Source organism: Quercus suber, unplaced genomic scaffold (assembly GCF_002906115.3).
Source record: "Quercus suber isolate HL8 unplaced genomic scaffold, Cork oak 2.0 scaffold_1073, whole genome shotgun sequence".
NCBI lineage: Eukaryota > Viridiplantae > Streptophyta > Magnoliopsida > Fagales > Fagaceae > Quercus > Quercus suber.
Genome location: NW_027070479.1, coordinates 26450 through 49944, shown reverse-complemented (window position 1 = coordinate 49944; position 23495 = coordinate 26450). Strand labels below are relative to the sequence as shown.

The window sequence follows — 23495 nt, the reverse complement described above, 5'->3', positions numbered from 1 at the left end:
ATTTATGTTTTTTTTTAATATTATGCTGATGTGGAAAATTGTAGAAGCTTCAGTGGCTTCGGTTATATATATATATATTGATATATTATTTAAATGTTGATAATGCTGTAAAATCTGAACCATTTATTTATCAATAAATGATTTACGATTTTCTAAAGGTTTATGCTGGAATTTATGTATGTGGGTGTGTATGTATATGTTTGGGTTTATAGTTTTTGTATGGACCAATACTTGAATATTTGAGGTTTATGTTTCAGAAAATCAAAACAGTGGAGCTGTATGGGAAGACAGTCAAGCTGCAGATTGTGAGTAGAATTGTTATTTTTTTTTTTTTGCATATAAGGTATTGATGCAAGAACATATGATGGGCTCTAATGTGAATTAGAACTAGATAGAATGAGAGATTCTTAGAACAAATTGATAGGTGGTTCACCCAACCCTTTTGAGTGATTTTTTTTTTTTTTTTTTTTATAACCCTGGCATGTTTTCTTTAACCCTGGCATCTTTTATTTCCTTAGCAATAGTTATAGCATCTTTTTTTTTCCAGCCTCCAGTGCCACCCTCTCCCCCCATTTTCTCTCTCTTCTTGACATGCCGCTGGTCGTCTTCTCTTTTTCTTCTTGCAATTTTCACTTTTTCTTCTTGCTTTTGTTTCTCACATCCCAAACAACAAAACCCATTTTCTTCTCTTTTTCTTCTTGCTTTTTCTCACATCCAAACACCAAAACCCAACTAAATTGAATCGAAACTGACTGCAGTCAAGTTGGTTTGGTATTCCTTCCCTATCGGTCGGTGTCGGTGCCGAATATGGCAAAACCGAAATCCTTGGTTTAGTGCAAAAATTACCTTCAACACCAACTGCGAACTGATTACACCCCTTGATGTTTGAGCGTTAAGAAATTTAGCACTATATTAGGTTTCATGATGAATTCTTGAGTAAGAATTGATGTTTCAAAGTTTTGGTTAGAAAAGAATGAATATTGATGGCTTTGGGCTGAAATAGGGGATAAAGAAAAACTAAGAAAGATAAAACATTATGCAATAACACCTAGGTCATCTTAGGCATCATGCCTAGGGTTCCTTGGCATCAAACCTCGGAGAAGTTTGCACCACACAAACAAAGCTTAAAATAAGCTACTGAATTTTATTAATCAATCAATATTTTGAAAATAACAAGACCACAAAAGAACCTTTATATAGAAGCCATAACCCTTTCCTAGTAGGAATTGAACTCTTAATAACACATTCCTAGAATGAATAGAAATACTACTAAGAAGTAAATAAAAGACTTAATAACTCCTATACCAAATAGGAGGAGGACTCTAAACATAAAATAAGACTCATGGCCCTTGTCAAGGATAGTCCATTCCAAATTTTTGGAAATTACCAAATTGCCCTTATTCTAATTAAAACTGATCCAACACCTTTCCAACCTAAAAGGGTCAATACTAAGACTCAATAATAACTAAAATAACCTATCAAAGGTGCTAAGAAGGTTGGACATCAAAACTAGACCACAATTCTTGAATCTTTGTATATTTAATCTTCTTTTTCCTAGTGATCTTCCTTGTCACCATCAGCCCTAGCCCTCTCAACAATTCCGCATCAACTTTTAAGCCATTTTGAACCCCTTGGTACATTGGCTGCAATATAATCTTTTGCTACAAGAACAACTTGCTTCTTGCCCTTATCCCTATTTGTCCACCCAAACACCAAAGCTTCTTGCTAGTACAAACTAATTGCTCGCACAAATGTCAGTTGTGATTTTGGCTGGGACCACACCTCATGAAGTGGAGGTCACAAGTTCTAATGTCCCTTAGGTCCAAATATCACTTATCAAAAAGGAAAATATGGAGCAATATAAATGCCATGCCTTTTTTTTTTTTTTTTTTTTTTTTTTTTGATAGGTAATCAGAAAGCTATTATAAAAGACAGAAAAATGAAAAAACAAGAAGTTCATGATGATGAACCAGAAGAAATAAAAGAAACAAACAGGTATAAAAGAAACAAATATGGTTGCATGCATCTCGTATTCCAATGTCGCAGTCAAAAGTTTACTTGTAGGCAAGCTTTAAAATTAAGGACTAAGATCGCTAAACAATATTGTTTTATGGTCTATATGTATGAAGCTTAATCATCATTCCACATAATAATAAATACTCTTTTCCTGTACTTTTAGTTTGAGTTTTCTGAGCAGGGGCAGTTCAAGATTTTTCGGAGCAATTATCAATTTATGCCAGATGGGATAATTGTAAGAAACATTTATAGATAAAATTTAGTGCTAAATTTCACATGCAACTTATAGATAAAATTTCACATGGCCCTATTCAGATATAGAGCATTGCCATAATTCTTGTTTGCTGCTAGTTTTACTTGTATACATGCTCATCTATGCATCAAAACCTATCAAATTTGAGTGTTATAGTAGTTATATTATCTGTATCTATATCTATGTATATATCTAAAAGCTGAAGCGTTATTGTTGCTACGCTTCTGTTAAGCCACATCAACGTCCACCTCATTATCCTTTTTTTTTTCCTCCAATTTTTTTATAATTTTTTTTAACATTTACTTATTTTTTAGATATTTACACTTTCTCAAACTTTTCTCCTTCTCTTACCTTTTCATCTCCTCACTACTCTACTTTAATATCACTATTCAACTTACCCTTCATCTTCCTTTATTTGTCTCTTCTTATTCACTCTTTTTTATTATAAATTTGTCATCCTCTCTTCTATTCTAGTTGATAAATTTTTGTGTTTTTTAAAACTCTAATTTAGGTTAATACAATTTAGTTTTGTGTTTTAAGTTATTATTTTTTGTTCTCTTTGAATGTTAAATGTTATCCGATAACATTATAAAAAATTAAAGATAGTAGATAAAAATATAATATTATTCTATTATATAGCATGATTTGGATAATTTAGTATTTATTATTATATCTTTTAATTTTACTTATTTTTTACTTCTCATCTTATTTTATACAATATTGAAATTCAACCACATCCTTCTTATCATTAAATTATTTATACTTTCTCTCCCTTTTTGTTTAAACAGAAGAAAAAAAAAAGTAATATTTTACTTAAATTCAAATAAAAAAATTTGTCCTCATCAAATTGTACTAATTTTTTTTAACATTTACACTTTCTCCAACCTTTATCCTTCCCTTTACCTTTTCATCTCCCCAAACCTTCTACCTTAATATCACTCTTCCTCTTTTCCTTTATTTTCCTTTATTTTGTTTCTTTTTATCATCATCAAAAAATAAGAACAACATAAATGAACAAATCTACACATACACAAGAAGTTTGTGAGAGAGCAATTTTGTAAAATGGTTTACTTTTGTTTCAAGCATAAAACATTTTACAAAGTTTTGCTTTGAGTTTTTTCTTTGACTGAAAATATTTTACATTTGATTAGCTATTTAACTGCGAAATAAATTCTGTAAAATGTGTAAAATATTTTCTTACCACAAAACAAATAGAGCATTAGTCAACACAGATTTCCATTCTAATTATTATTATTGTCATCTTACTTGCCTGAGAAATATCTGTTGGAATGTGACAGATTATCTATGATGTTACTGCGATAGAGAGTTTCAACAAGGCAAAGAACTGGTTGGAAAGGAATGATATATATGCCAATGATAGTGTGTACATGCTTCTAATTGGTAATAACTGTGATTTGGAAGACAATGATGAGAAAAAGGTTGTGAAGACGTTAACAGCAAAGGTAAATTTCCTCAGCTCTTACTATTAAATTAAGATAGTATGATTTGCATTATTTTTTGTAGATAGATAAGAAATATTCACACTCCAAATGTCAAAAATACCCCCAAAATATTTAAAATTAGCTAAAATATCATTTTAAACATTCTTAAGGATCTAGGTATACTTTCAATGCTGGGGGAGTATTTCATTAAAATTAGAGGAGGTATTTTGGAAATATTTGAGATTTCAGTATGCCACTCATTTTTAGGGGGCATTTAGGTTATTTTAGAGGTTATTGGGTATTTTAGTCATTTTAAAAGCTTTTGAAGCATTTTGTTATTTTTTAAAATTAATGGTATTTTGGTCATTTTAGAGATTTTTGAGTATTGGGTAAGTAAGTAGGTAAGGTTTTACCAATAATAATTGGGTTGGATTGAGTTAGGAGTATAACTAGTTAGTTTTTTTTTTTTTTTTTTTTTTTTTTTTTTTTTTTTTTAAGAGTTGGATTGAGTTGGATTATACCCCTTTTTTTCCTCTTTTTTGTTTTTTTCCTTTGGCTTTCTCGAATTTATGTTGTTGGCAATATCAACTTTGAAGATTTAACAGTTAGATTACATTTTTTTTAATGTTTTCAACACGTCAGAAAAAAATAAAAACATAGAACATCAAAAATTTTTTTTTTATATAGTATTTTATTTACTATTCAATCAATAAATTTATTTTTTATGCAAAATTTTATATCACAACTTAAATATAAGCAGTTGATTAATGACATAATTATTAATCGATTTTCTATCTACTTGAAATTTTTGTAAGCATAAAGGATATGATAAAAGCATTCAATTCAATAAAACCGATGTTTTATTAGGTACATTCACAACAAGGAATCATTACGTTGGTGACGATAGCAAACGCATAAACCTTAAATTCTAGATATGAATTTTGTTTATAAAATTCTAAAAATAAATTTCCTTGATGAAAAACTGTAGTGCATGCTTTTCTCTTTTTGGTTGAATACACAAAAAAATAAAAAAAATAAATCAATTTATCCTAAACAATTTTGAGCAAATGAAATTTATGCATTTTCCAAACACCTTCATAGCTTAGGGGGTGATAAGACACATAACCAAAAATGAGAATCAAAATAAAGTAGAAACATTTTGTTTTATGGTATAGAAATTCTAATTAACAATCAAATTAGACAATCTCATTTTATGGTGAACATCTGAACTGAAGACAGTCCAATGATTTGAGAACAAACTTACCTGTGATCTGAAATTCGTTTTAAATATTGAAAGCAATAGAACTTACCAGTGAGATTTAAAACGAGTTTGTTCTCGAATCATTGGAAGCAATACAACTTACCTCTTGTTAGGTTGAAATTTTAGTTGCTTACTTGTGATCTAAAATTTAACACTTTACTCATCTAAAGTTAACTCAATTAAGATTCCGTCAACCACATCCGTTAAAAAAAAAAGGACTAAATATGCAGTTTTGCTCCACTTTTATATCTCTCCCAAAAACACAAAAAATAAGATACGGTTGATAAAAAGTTTGAAGAGGCATCTTGGCTTGGAGTATCCTAAACTTGAGCTTTTGCAGCGACCATGTTCGCATACACTCCCACCCAATCTGTTTAAAGGGATGAATGATTTAAAGGTTTTGACTCTTAACACTTTATTTTGAGGTGAAATATTTTCAGATTTTATCACGTTTGTTTTGCAGTAAAATAATTGGACCAATGTAAAATATTTTCAATCAAAGGCAAAAATTGTAAGATATTTTACACTTGAAAAATCGGTCAAACATTTTACACTCCTTTTCGCATCTCTCACTCCCAACTCTTTATCAGCATCTCCCCCTCTCTTAACTTTCTTAGTTCTTCTCCCTCTCTCCATCTCACAGTTCTCTCACTCACAAGGCCAAAGCCCTCTCATCTCCACCCATCTCACACCATTGCCCACCCACTAATTGACGCCACAACCCACTAACCAACGCCACTGACCGACACCACAACCCTCTCTTCTCTTCTCTCTCGCTCTGCCTTGAGGCCGACGACGGGCTTGGGTTTTTGGTGAATACTCGATCTCACCTTTGCTGAGGTTAGATTTTCAAATTATGTTCTTTGTTTCTTAGGTTTTCGATCAGGGTTTGTACAGGTTTTTGTTGATTAATGGTGGTTGGGTGGTTTTTCTATCTAATTTTTTTTTTTTTTTTTGGTTTTTACGATCTGGATTTTTGGTTGATGGTGGTTGTCTTTTGAGCGGTCAGTGGTGGTTGGTGGCAATTTTGATGGTTGTTTTTTGAATGGTTGGTGGTGTTTTGGTTCCTGTTTCTTGAATGTTTGGTGGTAATTCAGTGGTTGGTACTGCTTTGGTGGCTTCTTTTCTTCCAATGTGGTGGAGTTTTGGGAGGTGGTGGTGGTTTGTACACCTATTGACTTTTGAGAAATACGAAATTTTTTTCATTTTACAATGAAACATGCAATTCAAAAATGATTTCCACTATATTTTTATGTTGATAGTCAAACATGCTAAAATGAAAATAATTTACCTTTGCAAAATTTTTACTTCAAAACAACCAAAGTGTAAATGTCCTTTCCATCACCACCACAATCAATTCATTTCCTTCAAACCCTGCAATTAGTTGGTTGTGAGTTAACAGATGTGTCAGCAATGGGACAACTTAGGAAACTAGAAATTCTTTGCTTTTTAGGTTCTAAAATTAAGGAGCTACCAAGAGAAATAAGAAATCTTAGTTACCTAGACTGTCAAATGGTAGGGGATAAGGTGTTGGCTAAGGTGATAAAGTTGATTCATGTAAGGACTCAATGTCAATTAGCTGCCTATTAACTAAAGCTTTGAGTTTTAATCAATTCTCAGAGCTTATTTCTAAGATGGGACTGATAAATATTCATTTACCCTCAGTCCGTCTTGAGGGGGAGTATCAAATAAAGAAGGCACCCAAAGCTGCTATTGAAGATGCTGACAGTGCAGACAAGAGAAAAAGGGGAAGTCAAGACATGGAAGAACAAAGCAAGAGAAACAGGGGAAGTCAAGAAGTAAATGAACAATAGAACGATCTGCAGTTTTGAACATGTAAACAACTTGTAGTTTTGATGTAATGATTAGTGATCAGTTAGTTAGTGTTAGTTTTATTCTGTTAGCACCTTTTCCGCTAGTTAGTTACTCTGTGGCTTGTTTATATATATATATATATATATATAGTTTAGTCTTGTAATTCTAATTAATCAATGAAATCATTTTTCCCAAATCAGTTTTCACATGGTATACAGCAAATTCCCCCAGGACTCCTAGCTAGTTTATCTCACCTAGAAGAGTTGTACAAGTTTGGATTGTGCCGTTAGAATTATGGAAGGCAATAAAGAGGGAGCAAATGCAAGCCTAACTGAACTCATGTCTGTCCTATTTGGTGGCTTTAAAAATTCAAATTCCAAATATTAAGGTCTAGCCAGAAGACTTGTACTTCAAAAAGGAAAGATAAATTTCAAATATTTGTAGGTGATACTACATGATTTGCTTGTAGGAAGTTTGTGGACTGAATCGAAGAATGGGAGTTTGTAATTAGTTGAGTTGGATGACCAACCAATAGAGTGGACTTTAGTTTAGGCAAAGGAATCTTCTTTTATCATTACTAACATCTTTTACATCTCATTTTATCTTGTATTTTTATGTTTTTTGTGTTTTAAGAAGATATATAAAAGTTTGGCAAAATTACATATTTAATTTTTATCTACCTATGTAACTTCTTCACCAATAACAATAAGTTAATTTTAAATTAAACAAATCTCCCCTGCATTTTGACCCATATATAGTGATGTAATTCAAGAAAATCCAGTGTTATTATTATTCTTGATGCTTATTACCATCTAAATTTATTTTTCTCCCTGTGCCTAAATGAACGCAGGAGTTAGCAAGTTTGAGATCCGTTTCATTGAGACAAGTGCTGAAGACCCAACCATATTGGAGCAAACTCTCAGAGCGATGGCTTGTAAGATTATATAGTAAATTACTATGTTTTTATATTTATATCATGGGAGTGATTAAGTTTTCAATATCATTAAGTTTTTATATGTATTGCAGACTACATTGAGACTTCCAAGATCAACAAAACTGGAGCTGTTCAAATGGAGGGGTAGCCAATTCACATTGGCAAACTACAAATATGCTCTTTAATCATATCCAGCATATTCATATAAATGTTTTCAACTTCTAGTACATTATTCACAATCTACGTATAACATGCTTAATGGATTTAAGTTTGATATGTTTATCATCTCCCACTATATAAATGAACTTTAGTGTAACTTTGTTATTATGTGTTGTGAATTATTTTTAAATTTTTTAAATATATTTTTAAAATAAATATTACTAGTTATCAAAAATATATATGCTTATAAATTATATAATTTAAAATTATTTATTTATGTATTATCGGTTCGACCCCATTATTTTTAAAATAAATATTACTAGTTATCAAAAATATATATGCTTATAAATTATATAATTTAAAATTATTTATTTATGTATTATCGGTTCGACCCCAGTCAAACCAGATAACAGGTAACCACCCCTTTTTCAATTTTTTAATATGTCCGATTTTTAAACCATGGTTTTTATACATCATTATAATCAGTGCTAACTCCATCACAAACCCTAACCCTTATTTATTTTCTACTCCAATTAAAACAAGCCAATCTTAGGAATTTTAATCAGTATCAAAGTTATTTAACATTTGCTAACTATCTAGTGCATTCCACAAATAAGCGACTAGTATTAGTAACTTGTGACCCACATGATACAAAAAATATTTAAAAAACACAATAATTTTATGAAATGTAATATACACAGATATTGAGTTAGTTTGTGCAAATACAGCGTGTAGCATATAAATTTCATATATTAAAAAACAATATATAATATATAATCAAAATACATATTAAATTTATTTAAAATTACTTTAAAATTTTGGTAATAGAATTTTAGGTGAAGCAGAATTCAAATTTCTTAGAATTAAGAACATAAATTTTTATTCATAGTAAACTATTGGTCATAGAATTTAATCTATTACCTTTTTGCATGAAAAATTTTCTATCTTCTAGTCTCTAGAGTCCTATCAACATTTAAAATTCTAAGAAATCCTATGATTCCTATCAACATTTAAAATTCTAATAATCCCTTTGAATGGGTTTCAACAACATTTATGACTCCATAACTTGTAATGATCACATAAGTAAAAATGGAGAGAAAAAAAAACATACATTATGACATATCCAATATAAAAAATTAAATTGAAAAATACCTGGACTTTATGCCCCCACACGTTTGGCTCAATAGAACCCTTTACGAATTATCTGCAAAATTAAATATTTATGAGCATCAATAAAAAAAAAAAAAAAAATGATGAGCAAAATGAATAAAAGAAGAAAATATTTGGAACTAATAAACTGTGATTCCAAAATGCGATAATTCTGGGAGAAAATAAAACTTACATTCCCTGAAAATCGTGAAGTAAAAGGTGAAGAACAGGTCTAGTCTTCTAGAGCCACCCTTCCAGATCTGTGTAAAGAAGTGTAAAAATATTCTTAATATCACCAAAGAAACTAAAGTATTACATCTACTGCATAAAAGAGAAAAGTTCTTATTTTTTACTAGGTCAATGTTTAATTATAGCATAAGTTTGTAAACAATCCATCATATTTAGAAACCGATATTTAAAGTTTTTTGTTCTTAACCTTTTATTTATATTCATTGAAGAACGTTACCGATTAAAAGTTAAACCCCTTAAAATACAAGTTTAAAATCATAGTGAAATGCCAATCAGCCAAACCCTTCCATAGACTTTATAAAAAAAAACATGCCATTTACGTGGACATCGTTTACATCTTTAGCAAATCTAGCTATTACATATGTTGTCTTACAAACATGGTTTCAAATCCTATTATCCCCAAGAAGAAAAGAAAAAAAAAATTTAAAGCTATACAATTTGTCACATAAAGAAAAAATAGGTTGAAAGATTTAAAAAAAATCCCATATCCAAATTATATGCACAATCTTCTCAAAAAAAAAAAAAAGTATACACACAAGCATATATGTATAAACATCCTGGATCCAAATTACACAAAACATACATATATGTGTATAAATATATAAAAGTAAACCTGGAGTAGGCAGATCTCGTTCATAATAGATAGGGACAGAAATTTAGATTTCCAACTGCAGAATCGCCGATTAATAAAACCTTGACGAAATAATCGAACTCCCCATCAAATCCAAGCAGTCACCACCAGATCCACACAAAGCCACGCACAGATCGGGGAGAGGAAAAGAAAAACAACGGCCATCCACAGGTTGCGCACAATCAGATCGGGGAGAGGAAAAGAAAAACAACGACGGTGCAGGGTTTGGTTGTGTTATTTGTGTTATAATAGATTGGGCAGGCTACAGTAGTATTTTGCCTTAATTGTGTTATAATAGATTGGGCAGGCTACAGTAGTATTTTGCCTTTGCCTTAATCTTGCCTGTGACGGTGCAGGCTACAGTAGTATTTTGCCTGGTTGTGTTATTTTGTGTTATAATAGATTGGGCAGGCTACAGTAGTATTTATTTTGTGTTATAATAGATTGGGCAGGCGTATTTTGCCTTTGGTTGTGTTATTTTGTGTTATAATAGATTGGGCAGGCTACAGTAGTATTTTGCCTTTGGTTGTGTTATTTTGTGTTATAATAGATTGGGCAGGCTACAGTAGTATTTTGCTATTGGGTGGGCCCAAGGCTACAGTGCCTGTGCTAAGGCTGCTACAGTGCCTGTGCCGATACAGTGCCTATTGGGTGGGCCCAACGCTACAGTGCCTGTGCTAAGGCTACAGTAGTATTTTCTTGTTTTCTGTTTTTGCGTTTCTGGTGGATCGAACCTCGTCGCATTCGTTGGACAATATTTTAAGAGTTTAGTCGCTATTAGCTACCCACCAGTTTGCCACTCAGTTTGTGGACCGTATGCTTAGTTCTATTGTATTAAACAATCCGTGCAATGCACGTGATCTTTATTTATTAATCATCTTTTATGGATTCATTTATTTTTAAATAAGAAGTATTAGGTTTACAATACTTTCACAATAAATTATAAGTGGTAAATTATTATTTGCTCTAATTTGAATCTAAAACTTAAATTTACTATTTTGCCTATGTATAACAATCTACCAAATAATTAACAGTCATGCACGATGGTTTTAATGATTATAATTTAAGAAATACTACATTAGTCTTAATTTACAATAATAAGAAAACCAAATTAAAAACACAGTATCAATAATCAAGATGGGTTTCAAATTTTTATCAAAAAGGATAAAAAAGATGGGTTTCAATAAAAAAAAAAAAATTCAGGATGGGTTAACATTTAAAAAATAATAATCAAGATGAATTGCTATATTTGGAGGCAGAAATATTTCATAGAAATTAAGAAGTAATCGAACTATAATAATATAAAATTTAAAGAAGAATAAAAACCCAATGAAAAAGAGATTCACAAAAACTTACTGGTCTATATTGAATAGGCATGTCCACAGGTCGGTCCAGATTGAGTTTGTGCCCAACCTGAAACCGACCCGACCACTTTGGGTCTCCTAAATTTGGACTCGCCGCCGACCCACTGAAGGCAACGGTTCGGGTGGTCGGACATCGCCATTTTCCGGTCGGTTTTCGATCGGGCTCGGACTACGCAAATCGTCGCCAAATTTTGCCGAATTTTGCTTATTTTTGCTAGATCTAACCGAAATCAAAGAGATCTTGGTGGATTTCAAGCTGTTTAGGCCGAATCTTGAAGAGATCTTGACGAGATCTCGCCGGATCTTGACAGATTGGACAAAATTAGACCGACGAACCACTCCAATCGGCAGAGAAAGCTATTTTCGGTGTGTTTTTTGATCGGGTCAGTTGAAAATTGATTTTCCATGCTCTAACCCATCAACTGACCCACCGGTCTCGAGTTTTGGGAGCAGAGATCAGCCGCCAACCGTCACCGACGTTGGGTCGGCCAGTTCTCTAGCCGAATTGACCAAGTTGGGCGAGTGGGTCGAGTACGGGGTTTGGTTGGACACTATTATTGAACAGAAATGCATGCAACACAAGGAAACAAGAAAACAAAGCAAAGAAATTGAGAGAGAGTTTAACAGAATTGGAAAATTGTTTCCTTGATTCACATTGATTTTGATACAAGATCAATATATAGATACATAACTGATTCTGTAAAGGTTGGGTCACTAACAAACTAATGTAAGCACTAATTAGATAATGAGATGTTTTTAGAATAATAACTAACTCCGCTAACTATACTTAGCTTTACATCTCCTAAACTACACATAATTTAGAACTCTATGACAATACTACTGTCAGGGCCGTTTTTGCGCTTAGCCACATGTCTTCTGCTGGAGGTATGATTTTGCTAGACTCAGATTTGTTTTGGGGAGTTCACTCTGGAACTTGACATTGGGTTGCATAGACCAATGGCTTTTGGTGCATTTTTAAGCCTACAAAATAGATAAAGCTCGAAATCTAAGAATCATGATAATGGTTGAAATAAATAAATAATATGCTTAATTGAATAGCTTTAATTAAATGATGAGTTGAACATCATTTATTTTTTTTGGTGAAACAGTTGAACATCATTATTATATATATTAAGTGATGTCTAATATTAGAGAACAATTAATTAAGCATCATATGTCCAGTAATGGGATGAGTCAAAAGTAGTTCGAAATAGTCCATATCCAGTCGTGGTTTAGTTCAGGTTCAATATAATAAGGTATATTTAACAATGGTATATATCCAAATAATGTATTTCTAGCCATGGTCTACGTCCAACTAATGTATGTCTAGTAATTTATGTCTAAATAATAGACGTCTAGTGGTAGTTCATGTCCAAATGATATATGTTTTGTAGTGAGATGGATTCAATTTATTAATATATATGTTCATTAATGAAGCATTAATAAATCCATGTTTATTAAATAGTGAGATAATATTAAAGTAGTTTGCATCCAGTGGTACAATAATAATGAGTTAATATATACTTAATAACGTGATTTCATAGATAGAGAAACGTTAACTTATCTTAATATGGTTTGTGGTTCCAACTATAACATCACTTTTTATGGTTTGTGACTCCAGCCGTATAACATCAATGAGCTAATAATATTTCAGCAGTATAGTAACATTAGTTAAGTAGTACAATGATAATGAATTAAAATATAGGCAAAAATCCAAAACTAATCCTCTAACTTTTAACCTTTTTCATTTCAATTCTCTCTAACTTTTAGTTTTGTCATTTCAATCCTCTAACTTTCAATTGTTGTCAATTCGGTATTCTGTTAAGTGTCTCCGTTAAATGAGCAAAACGACACCGTTTTCGCTCCCTATTTTTTTAAATTTTCGTAATTAAAAGAAATTGAGAAAACTGTTATTAAAAAAAAAAACATTTAGGGGAACGATGTTATTGCTTGAAATTAAGAAAACTGTTATTACTTGAAATCAAAACACAAATCGTGTTAACTTTGCTCACAGCCCTAAACTGCGAATTTTTGGGGAAGAAGGGAGAGTTCGTTAGGGTTGGTAGCAGCAATGATGAGGTGAGATTGAGAGAGAGAGAGAGAGAACACCCGAGAAAACAACACAGCACTGGGGTCTCTGCTGTAAAATTGCAACTTCAACAAATTCAAAATCTAATTCCAGTTTGAAATTTTATGAAATGTGGAACATATAGTATATTTTGGAATTCACAACTAAAGAATCAATGGGGAAAATATTACGTCAATTACAGTAAAAAGACATGATAATTTTCTTGGGCTAGAGCAAATAAAGGGAAGAAAAGAGCAGCATATATTGTCACAAAAGGATTATACAGAATAATTCTTTAAAAGGTTTGGCACAGTTTATCTAAAAACTCTTAAGTTACTTTGTTCTTTCTAATTTAAACTTACAAGAATGAGAGCCCATCCTGTGGGCGTGAAGGCAAGGATGGCAGCAAATAAATCTGATATAGTCACTTAGTCAGCATATGTAAAACTAAAAGGGCAGTCACAACTGACATGAAGCCAAGGAACAAAAGCACTTTGAGAATCCAAAACCAGACCGGAAAGTTGGAACGAGTACCAAGTCTTCGCCTAGCCATTGGCACCATCTGAGAGCAACATGGGAAGAATACAGGCAATAAAATACCAAATGAACATAGTGAGATTTAGGCAGGTGTCAATTTTATTACCAGTAATGTCACTATCATTTCTTATCATAATCCCAGATTTTAGTCAGTGGGGCACTGATTCTACAGCATCCGTCTAATGTTTTCTTTTTTTCCACTACTATAATGATAGGTTCTTGGCATGGAAAGGTTAGTCTGAATTGCGAGGAAATGGGTTGAAATGTGGAGGTGGTTTGCAAGAGCATGCTGCCATGCTTTTCCTGCTCAAATCTACGCCTTTGCATAAGCTTCCTAAGAAGTTGCTGGCAAAGAAATGAGTCTATGCACTATCATGGAGGAATTTTTCTCCTTCATTGTATGAGAACTAGGTTGAATCTTGTAAATTTCTTGAATTTCGTTCAGTTGACTGATCATGTAGTTTGTATGATGATAAATGCTTAAAGTCTGAGCCAAGACAGAAGTAATGCCAATGATTGTGTATGGAATATAAGTGTATAAGCATGTAGGATGGATCTGACTTCTCTTTTATCTTTTCATTAACCATTTTTAGATTCTAAGCAAGTGACGTATCTTTTTATCCTTTCAATAACCATTATTATCTTTATATCTTGGATCCTTCCGAATGCAAATCTAGTTAATATCTGTAATGTTCGCATCAAATGCAGATCTATAACTCTTGGTTCATCTTGATTTTTAGTATAATTTACTTAACCTTTGTACGTTTGCACTGCTGCTAGATAAGTAGTACGACCAAATAGAAAAAAAAAAATCTGATTAAGGAAACACAATACATGTCCCATATCATGCAGTAATTATCTTACATATCTTATGTATCCAACAATTGCATCATCTCTCACAAAGTACAAACCTCGTAATAATATGAAGTATCCAACAATTAATTGCATCATTTCTCACAAAGTGCGAACCTCGTAATGATAAAGTTCTAATATTGAGTTCTTATATTGTGAGAAAGACATTAAATAGTTCACATTTTGTGAGAAAGATGACGTTGCCATACTTTCTCAATATAATGAGATTAAGATGTCAGGCTATTGTGATATATAGACTAAGACACCAAATTGCAAACATATTGACTTTACAATATGTGAGTATTTGCATGCCTTTTTAATCTATTAAGGGACTAAAAATCATTGTCATTGTAAATTATGGTTTCACATTCTTTGGTTTCAATAAGTTGTAGGGTGTCCACTTATATGTTATTTTAAAAATTAAAAGGGAAATTAGAGGAAATGATAGGACATGATAAGAAGTGATGTTAGTACTACACAATGTAACAATGGAATTGTCAAATGTGAGGAAAAAAAAAGGGTATCACTGAATGTGACAAAAATACAGTTAGATGTGATGTTGGTATTACCTAATGTGACAATGAAACCATCAAATGTAAAAGGAACTACCGAATGTGACAAGATTACTATCACATGTCATGTTGGTATTGTACAATGTGAAGATAAAACTATCAAATGTGAGAGAAAAAAATGGAACCACCAAATGTGATAAAAATACTGTATATTGTTATGTTGGTACTGTCGAATGTGATAATGGAATAATTAAATGTGAAAAAAAAATAAGGAAACCACTAAATGTGACAAAAGAATAGTCACATGTGATGTTGGAACTACACAATGTGATGATAGAACCATCAAATACGAGAGAAAATAAAGGAACCACCAAATGTGACAAAAGAACAGTTACATATGACACTGGAACTGCATAATGTGAAGATGAAATTATCAATTGTGAGAAAAAATAAATAAATAAACCACCGAATGTGACAAGAACACAATAAACATGTTCGTACTGCACCATGTAAGGATGGAACTGTCAAATGTGAAAAGAAAAAGGAACTACCAAATGTGATAAAAGTATTGTAAAATATTATGTTGGTACTGTGACAATGGAATAATCAAATGTGAGAGAAAAATAAAGGAACCACCAAATGTGACAAAAGAATAGTGACATATGATATTGATATTGCATAGTGTGCGGATGGAATCTTCAAATGTGAGAGAAAAAAGAGACGCACCAAATGTGACAAAAGTATTGTCAAATGTTATGTTGGTACTGCCAAATATGACAAAAGAACAGTCACATGTGATGTTGAAATTACACAATGTGAGGATAAAACCATCAAATATGAGAGAAAATAAAGGAACCACCAAATGTAACAAAAGAACAGTCACATGTGACACTGGAACTGCACAATGTGAGAATGAAATTATCAATTGTGAGAAAAAAAATAAAAGAACTACCGAATGTGACAAGAATACAATTACATGTCATGTTCGTATTGCACCATGTAAGGATGGAATTGTCAAATGTGAAAAAAAAAAAAAGGAATTACCAAATGTGATAAAAGTACTGTAAAATGTTATGTTGGTACTGCCGAATGTGACAATGGAATAATCAAATGTGAGAAAAAATAAAGGAACCGCCAAATTTGACAAAAGAACAATGACATATGATATTGGTACTGCATAGTGTGAGAATGAAATCTTCAAATGTGAGAGAAAAAAGAGACGCATCAAATGTGACAAAAGTATTGTTAAATATTATGTTGGTACTGCCAAATATGACAATGAAATAATCAAACGTAAGAAAAAAAAAAAAAAAAAAAAAAAAAAAAAAAAAAAAGAGAACCACCAAATATGACAAAAAAATGGTCACATGTGACATTGGAATTATACAATGTGAGGATGGAACCATCAACTGCGAGAAAAAAAAGGAATCACAAAATGTGACAAAAGAAGAGTCACATGTGGCGTTAAAACTGCACAATGTGAGAATAAAACTATTAAATGTGTGAAAAAAAAAAAAAGAACCACCAAATGTGAGAAAAGTATAGTCACATGTGATATTTGTACTGCACAATGTGAGGACCGTCAAATGTGAGAAAAAAAAGAATTACAAAATGTGTCAAAAGTACTGTCAAATGTGATGTTGGAACTGCACAATATGAGGATGGAACAGTAAAATGTGAGAAAAAAATAAAAGAACCACTAAATGTGAAAAAAGAACAGCAATATGTGATATTGGTACTACACAATGTGATGGTACACAATGTGAGGATTGAACCATCAAATGTGAGAAAAAAATAAGGGAACCACCAAATGTGACAAAAGAACTATCAAAGGTGATGTTGGAACTGTCAAATGTAAGAAAAAAAATAAAAGAACCACCAATTGTGACAAAAAAAAGTCACATGTGATGTTGATACTGCACAATTTGAGGATGGAACCATTAAATGTGAGAAAAAAAAAAAGAGAACCACTAAATGTGACAAAAGAACTGTCAAATGTAATGTTGAAACTGTAAAATATGAGGATGAAACTATCAAATGTAAGAAAAAAAAAATGAACCACTAAATGTGACAAAAGAATAGTCACATGTGATGTTGGAATTGTACAATGTGAACAGTCATATGTGATATTGGTACTACACAATGTGAGGATTGAACCATCAAATGTGAGAAAAAAAAATAAGGGAACCACCAAATGTAACAAAAGAACTGTCAAAGGTGATGTTAGAACTGCATAGTGTGAGGATGAAACTGTCAAATGTGAGAAAAATAAAGGAATCACCAATTGTGACAAAAAAAAAGTCACATGTGATGTTGATACTACACAATTTGAGGATGAAACCATTAAATGTGAGAAAAAAAAAAGAACCACTCAATGTGATAAAAGAACAGTCAAATATGATGTTGAAACTGTAAAATATGAGGATGAAACCATCAAATGTGAGAAAAAATAAATAAACCACTAAATGTGACAAAAGAATAGTTACATGTGATATTGGAATTGTACAATGTGAGGATGAAACCTTCAAATGTGATGTTTTGGTAATCTGGCATAGTAAGCTGCTTATTAGTGAGTACCATACTCCCTTTTTTTGGGGGGGTATCGTAGAATTACCCTTTGTGGGGTATTAAACAATACGTGCAACGCATGAGATTTTTATTTATTAATAATTTTTTATGGATTTATTTATTTTATGATTTTTCTAAAATTTAAATTGTCTATCTGTGATTTAAAATTTGACATTTTACCAACTTGAGATTTGACCAAAATTTAAGTTGCTACCTGTGGTTTGAAATCTCATAATGCAAATGTTTTGTTGGATTATTTTTTATCTTATTTGATCTTATATTTTTATATTTTTTGTGTTTTTGGAGAAAAGAGACATAAAAGTAGAGCAAAATTATATATTTAGCCATGTTTTTGACAAAGGTGGGTTAAGAAAATTTAATTGAAATTTAAGTTGCCTACATGTGGTTTGAAATCTCATGATGTAAGTATTCTGTTGGATTATTTTTTATCTTGTATTTTTTTTTTTAGTGTTTTTGGAGAAAAGAGACATAAAAGTGAGCAAAATTATATATTTAATCATGTTTTAAACAAAGGTGGGTGGAAATCTAACTGATCTAACCTCAAGTTGGTAAAGTGTCAAATTTCAAATTACATGTAAACAGCTTAAATTTCGGCTAAGCCACAAATAAGTAAGTTGTAATTTGCACTTTATTTTTAAATGAGAAGTGTTAGGCGCACAACACTTTTACAACAAATCATAAATAGTAAACTATTATTAGCTCTAATTTGAATCTACAACTTAAATTTACTTTTTTGCCTGTGTAACAGCCAGTAACAACTTACCAAATAAATTAGCAGTCATGCACGATCGTTTTAATGATTATAATTTAGGAAATACTACATTGGTCTTAATTTACAATAATAAGAAAACTAAATTGAAAACACAGTATCAATGATCGAGATGGGTTTCAAATTTTTATCCAAGAAAAGAAAAGAAAAGAAGATGGGTTAACATTTAAAAAATAACTACCCTTTCAGCACGTGCTTAGCAGCTCTTTTATTTTTCTGAGAAAAAGTTAATAATTTGCATATGCAAGGACTCAATTTGGATTTGACCCAGAGTATGAATGGGTTTTCAGCCCAACAAGCCCAAATAATAAATTTGTAGAGAGTGGATTGAAGGTTTAGGCGCTGGCCGTCGTTCACCAAATATGAACTCTCTTCTTTTATTAAAAAATACTTAGAACTTGTTTACAACTGGGGGGATGCTCCTCGGCCCGTGGCCGAGGAGCCCTTTTTCTTCTCTCTTTCCCCCCCCTCTTATCTTACTTTACTCGCTTTTCTTATATAGTCTTCATCGTCCTATCTCGTTCTTCCATCTGTTGATCATCCATTCGCCTTTCTTTTGGCCGTCCGTCCCATCAGAGGCCTTATTAGTACTCAAGTGGTTCACTCTGATCAACGTTGCCCTGCTAAGGGGTTATATCCCCATTAATGCGGCCAGAGGGGTTAGGTGAATGCATTAAGTGTGAGGGTGACAGCTTGCTCTGGGCTTGGTCTCTCCCAAAATTATCCTTGGCATGCTGAGGACGAAGAGGTCCTCGGCGTGGATCCGGAAAAGAGGCTTTCCCCAATTTAGCCTTGAATGGTCAGTCTTCCTCGGCTTGGGCCTTGGGCCTACTACACGATGGGCTGAGGCTATCAGGCCCACGGGCCCCACAATAGCCCCTCAAAACCCTGCTGCACGTTCCCTCGGACGGGGAGGAGGGTTTTGATACCTGCGGGCCCTCTAGACGAATCGCCCCACTTCGGTTCGTGCTAATGCTGGCGACTTTTCGACTGCCCGATGTGCGTTTTTGGCGTTTCAAGACTTAATGTGTGCCCACATTAAATTTTGGCGGCACCACGTTTCCCACTTTCAACGGTATGATGGTAATTGTTCGGTGGGGATCTCCTGCTTTTATGGGCAGGCGGTTACATTTGGGGAACCTAAGGGGGAGTATAAGTACCTGTTTGAACCGTCTGGTTTCCTCATTTTCGCGCTTACAACCATTGATGCATATGATTTGAATCTGGTTCAACTTACACACTACCTAAAAAGAATCGTCATATTTCTGTAAGTCTTCTTCTTCCAGTGACCCCAAATTTTCCTTGGTTCTATTCCTTCTTTTCTTCTTCTGGAATCTTTAGTCGTCCTTGGGGGATGGGTAAGTTTAAGAAGTTGGTTGAGTCCGACGAGATGATGAAAAAATTCATTGTTGACTATGGGATACCCAATAACGTGAGTTTGAAGTACTGTGAAGAAGGGGAGTGGTACATTAAGAGGAGAGAGGATGAAGTCGTGATCCCGATAGTCGCTTTCGTAGAGGGAGGGATGAGAATCCCTATGAGGCCAGTGACTCTCAATTACCTTAGGCATTTCCGCCTGGCTCCTACCTAGTGTGCCGTGAATGTATTTAGGATATTAGGGTGTGTAGATACCCTGAATGAGAAAATGGGGCTGAGACTGACTCACCACGATGTGAACTGGTGCTATAACCTTCATCACCTGAGGGGTAAGACATACTATATGAAGGCGAGGGACGATAGGGTCCGTCTCATCCAGTGTCTTCCTGATTCCAATAAGGGGTTGACTCAAGATTTCCTCATAGTGTCGGGGGAGTGGCACAACGGTTTTCATTGCCCAACAGTAGAGGGGGAGCCAGGTAGGGTATCCGAAGTAGGAGACAATCTAGGTTTTAGTATTTTTATTTTTACAACTGTATATCCGCTTTGGTTGATTAACCACAGGAGTTTCACTTTTCTTTTCGTAGATCCGCACGCCTTTGCACGTCATTTCCACCTGGTTAACAAAGCGGATTTGGAAACCGTTCTTAGGTCAGAGCTTTTCCTGAACGAAACTGATAACCAGGTCAGAGCTGCTCACAAAATCCTCAGATGTGACCCAGCCCAGAAATCATTCCCAGTCCCGAAGCACGTAATTAGAGCTTGTGACCCTCGGCTTACGCAGATTACCGTGGTGAAGGACGATTTTGCATTTTTCGATGGGTCTCACATATCTGAAGGCATTCCGCTAGCAGGTCCCTCCTCATCCCAACAAGTAACGGTGGCCGAGAAAGGACTATCTAAAAAGGCAAGGGAGGTGGTTGAACTGAGCTCTTCTGAGGACGAATATAGTGTGTTCAACTTAGCTAATCAGTCCGAGATCCCTCTGGTGACCTAGGAGACCCTCATTTGTCCGAAGCCGATCTTCGGTCCCTAAGAGTGGGTACCCAGGCTGAGATGGGTTTAAAAAGACAACCCCAAACCAATCTTCTTGACCTGCTTGAAGGCGGCTCCAAGGAGGGTGCACCGGAAGAGTCGCAGCCCCAGCCCCCAACACCTCCGCCTCAGATTTTAACTATGCAAACTAGGTCATCCTCTGTCCCCACAGTAATAGACCCTCAAACCGAGTCTCATGACCCAAAAAGGAAGAGACTTTCCAAGGGTAAGGAGCCAATGGATGGGAGCAAATCCCATTCCCTGCCCGAGGAGGGTGGATTTCGCAGGCCTCCAAAGCAACTAAAGCTCGGTGGTCAACGGAAAGGTAAGAAGACCATCCAGCAGTCCGAGGCTCAAGCTTGGCTGCCTGCTGCCATGCTCCATGATCAGCCCCGGATGGATAATGAATCAATACGGGAATCTCAAGGAGCTGAGGGGGCTCTCGTAGCCGATGCCCTTAAGAAATATCTAGGCATGGTGGGTCCTTTGGTACCTATTTACTTTATTTGAATTTTGTCGCTTAGTACTCTCCTTTCTCTTTACGGAGTTACTTGTTTTTATTGGCAGGCTATCCAAGCTCTTTTCAGGTTAGACGAGGATGTCGATGGCCAGAGCAGTGCCTTAGCGCAAGAGTGTGACAAGTTCTTGAAAGCTGCTAGTACCCTCAAGAGATCTGAGGTCGACCTAAAAAAGGTGACCGAGGATCTAGAGGAGATGACAAAGGCCAGGGACACTGCTGCCTCCGACCTAGCCGTGGTTAGGACGCAAGCTGAGGATCAAACCAATCGCTTGCAAGACGTTGAGGGCCAACTACAGACTGCCAAAGGGGACATTACCTACCTGAAGAAAAAGTTGACCGAGGCAATCCATGAGAAAGGTATTGCCAAGTATGCCAGGGACGAGGCTGTGAGAGCCAAAGATGAGGCGGTATTTGCAAAGATAGACGCTGAGCGCTCTGTAGAACAGGCGAAGGAGGAGGCTTTTGCAGATGGGGTGGCTAAGACTGAAGCCACCCTTCGGGCTCAAGTTCCTGTAGTGTGCAGGCATTACTATTCTCAGACCTGGCATGAAACCCTCAACCAAGCAGGGGTTGATGCCTCATCTGACCTTAGGAGGGAGGACAGGGTATATTACCCTATTGCAATTCGCGAGACTGCCCTTGCTGCTCCCGAGGAGGGGTCCACATTACCAGCGACTGAGAGCCACAATAAGACCGTCGAGGATATATCTTCAGCTGACCAACCCCCCGAGGAGGTTGAACCCCAGAGAACGTTGGGGGGAGTTGGAACTGAGGGTCAGGAAATACCACAAGACGTGGCGAGGCCTCCTGTGGACCCTTCGAGACAAAGCCCTTAGGCCTTGATTAAAGCCTTTTGATCTGCTTGTCGAATTAGTTTGCCTACTGAGTTGGGGAGACTGGTATATGACATAGGACAATTTTGTTTATTTTCTCTTTTATTTCATTTTATTTCTTGCCTCGGTGGCGTTTGTAAGGAAACTGTATATTTTCTGTTTGAAATGAATGCTTAATACTTTGCTTCCAACTATGGATATTTTCTTTTACTTGCTTTACTCTATTATTCTACTCAATATTTGTATTCTATTCTGGAGTTAGTCTCATGAGATCACCTGCTATCCTTCAAATATAAATCTAAGGCCGTATTATAACTTGAATCTAAGTAACACTCTGGTTTTTCTACAGACAGTTATTTTCTCCATGGGTTCAAGTCCTTGGACCATGCAATACCTTGGTTTTGTCTAGTACTTAGGTTTAATGGTGTGAATAGTTTTAAGGCGAAAAGCACATTTTCGTCCCTATATTTTCACACGATTTCTATTTTGGTCCCTAAATTTTTTTTTTTACCGCTTTTAGTCCCTATTCTGGAAAACGCCTATTGTTTTAGTCCCTGCCGTTACATCAGAGACGGAAAATGCTGACGTGGCAAACGGATGGCACTGTTGGCTGACGTGGCCATTAAAATAATAATAAAAAATATTATTTGGTATTAAAAAAATTTAAAAATTAATTTATTAATTTTAACTAAGTAAAAAAAAATCAAAACAAAAATAAAAATAAAAATTTATATGAATTAAGATCAAAAAGCATCTTGAAGAAGAACACTAAGAACACCAACTCAGACTTAAGGTCTCAAAATTGAAAACCAAAAATCACAAATAACTCAAAAAATAAGGTCACAAAATTAAATATAAAATCACAGATCACAGATCACAAACCCCGCCCAACACAACCCAAACACAAAATTAAATATAAGATCACAGATCTGGCCAACACAAACACCAACCCAGCCAGACTCTGAATCTCAAGAGTTCCCCCACTCTCTCATCCTCTCAGCTCTTGGGTTCCACAAGTGACAAACCCACAGGATCGGATCTGTCATGGGATGTCCGGATCTGTCAAAGGCGAGATTCGAGGATCTGTCATGGGATGTCGCTGTGGCGCTCCTCGAGCTGCTTCGCCGCGA

General features: G+C 34.4%; 1 long non-coding RNA gene across 2 annotated transcripts; it reads right to left on the bottom strand.

Annotated features, from left to right (window-relative positions):
• Window positions 1-37: 37 nt before the first annotated feature.
• Window positions 38-10393, bottom strand: LOC136065660 (uncharacterized). 2 transcript variants are annotated; one of them, XR_010627271.1, is made up of 5 exons: window positions 9892-10393; window positions 9223-9289; window positions 9033-9084; window positions 6264-6346; window positions 38-858 (listed from the first exon to the last, which is right to left on the bottom strand). It is a non-coding gene; the product is annotated as an uncharacterized LOC136065660 (long non-coding RNA). The 2 variants fall into 2 exon arrangements; XR_010627270.1 differs by lacking the exon at window positions 38-858 and having other exon boundaries at window positions 2507-6346; window positions 9892-10380.
• Between the last annotated feature and the right edge of the window lie 13102 nt (window positions 10394-23495).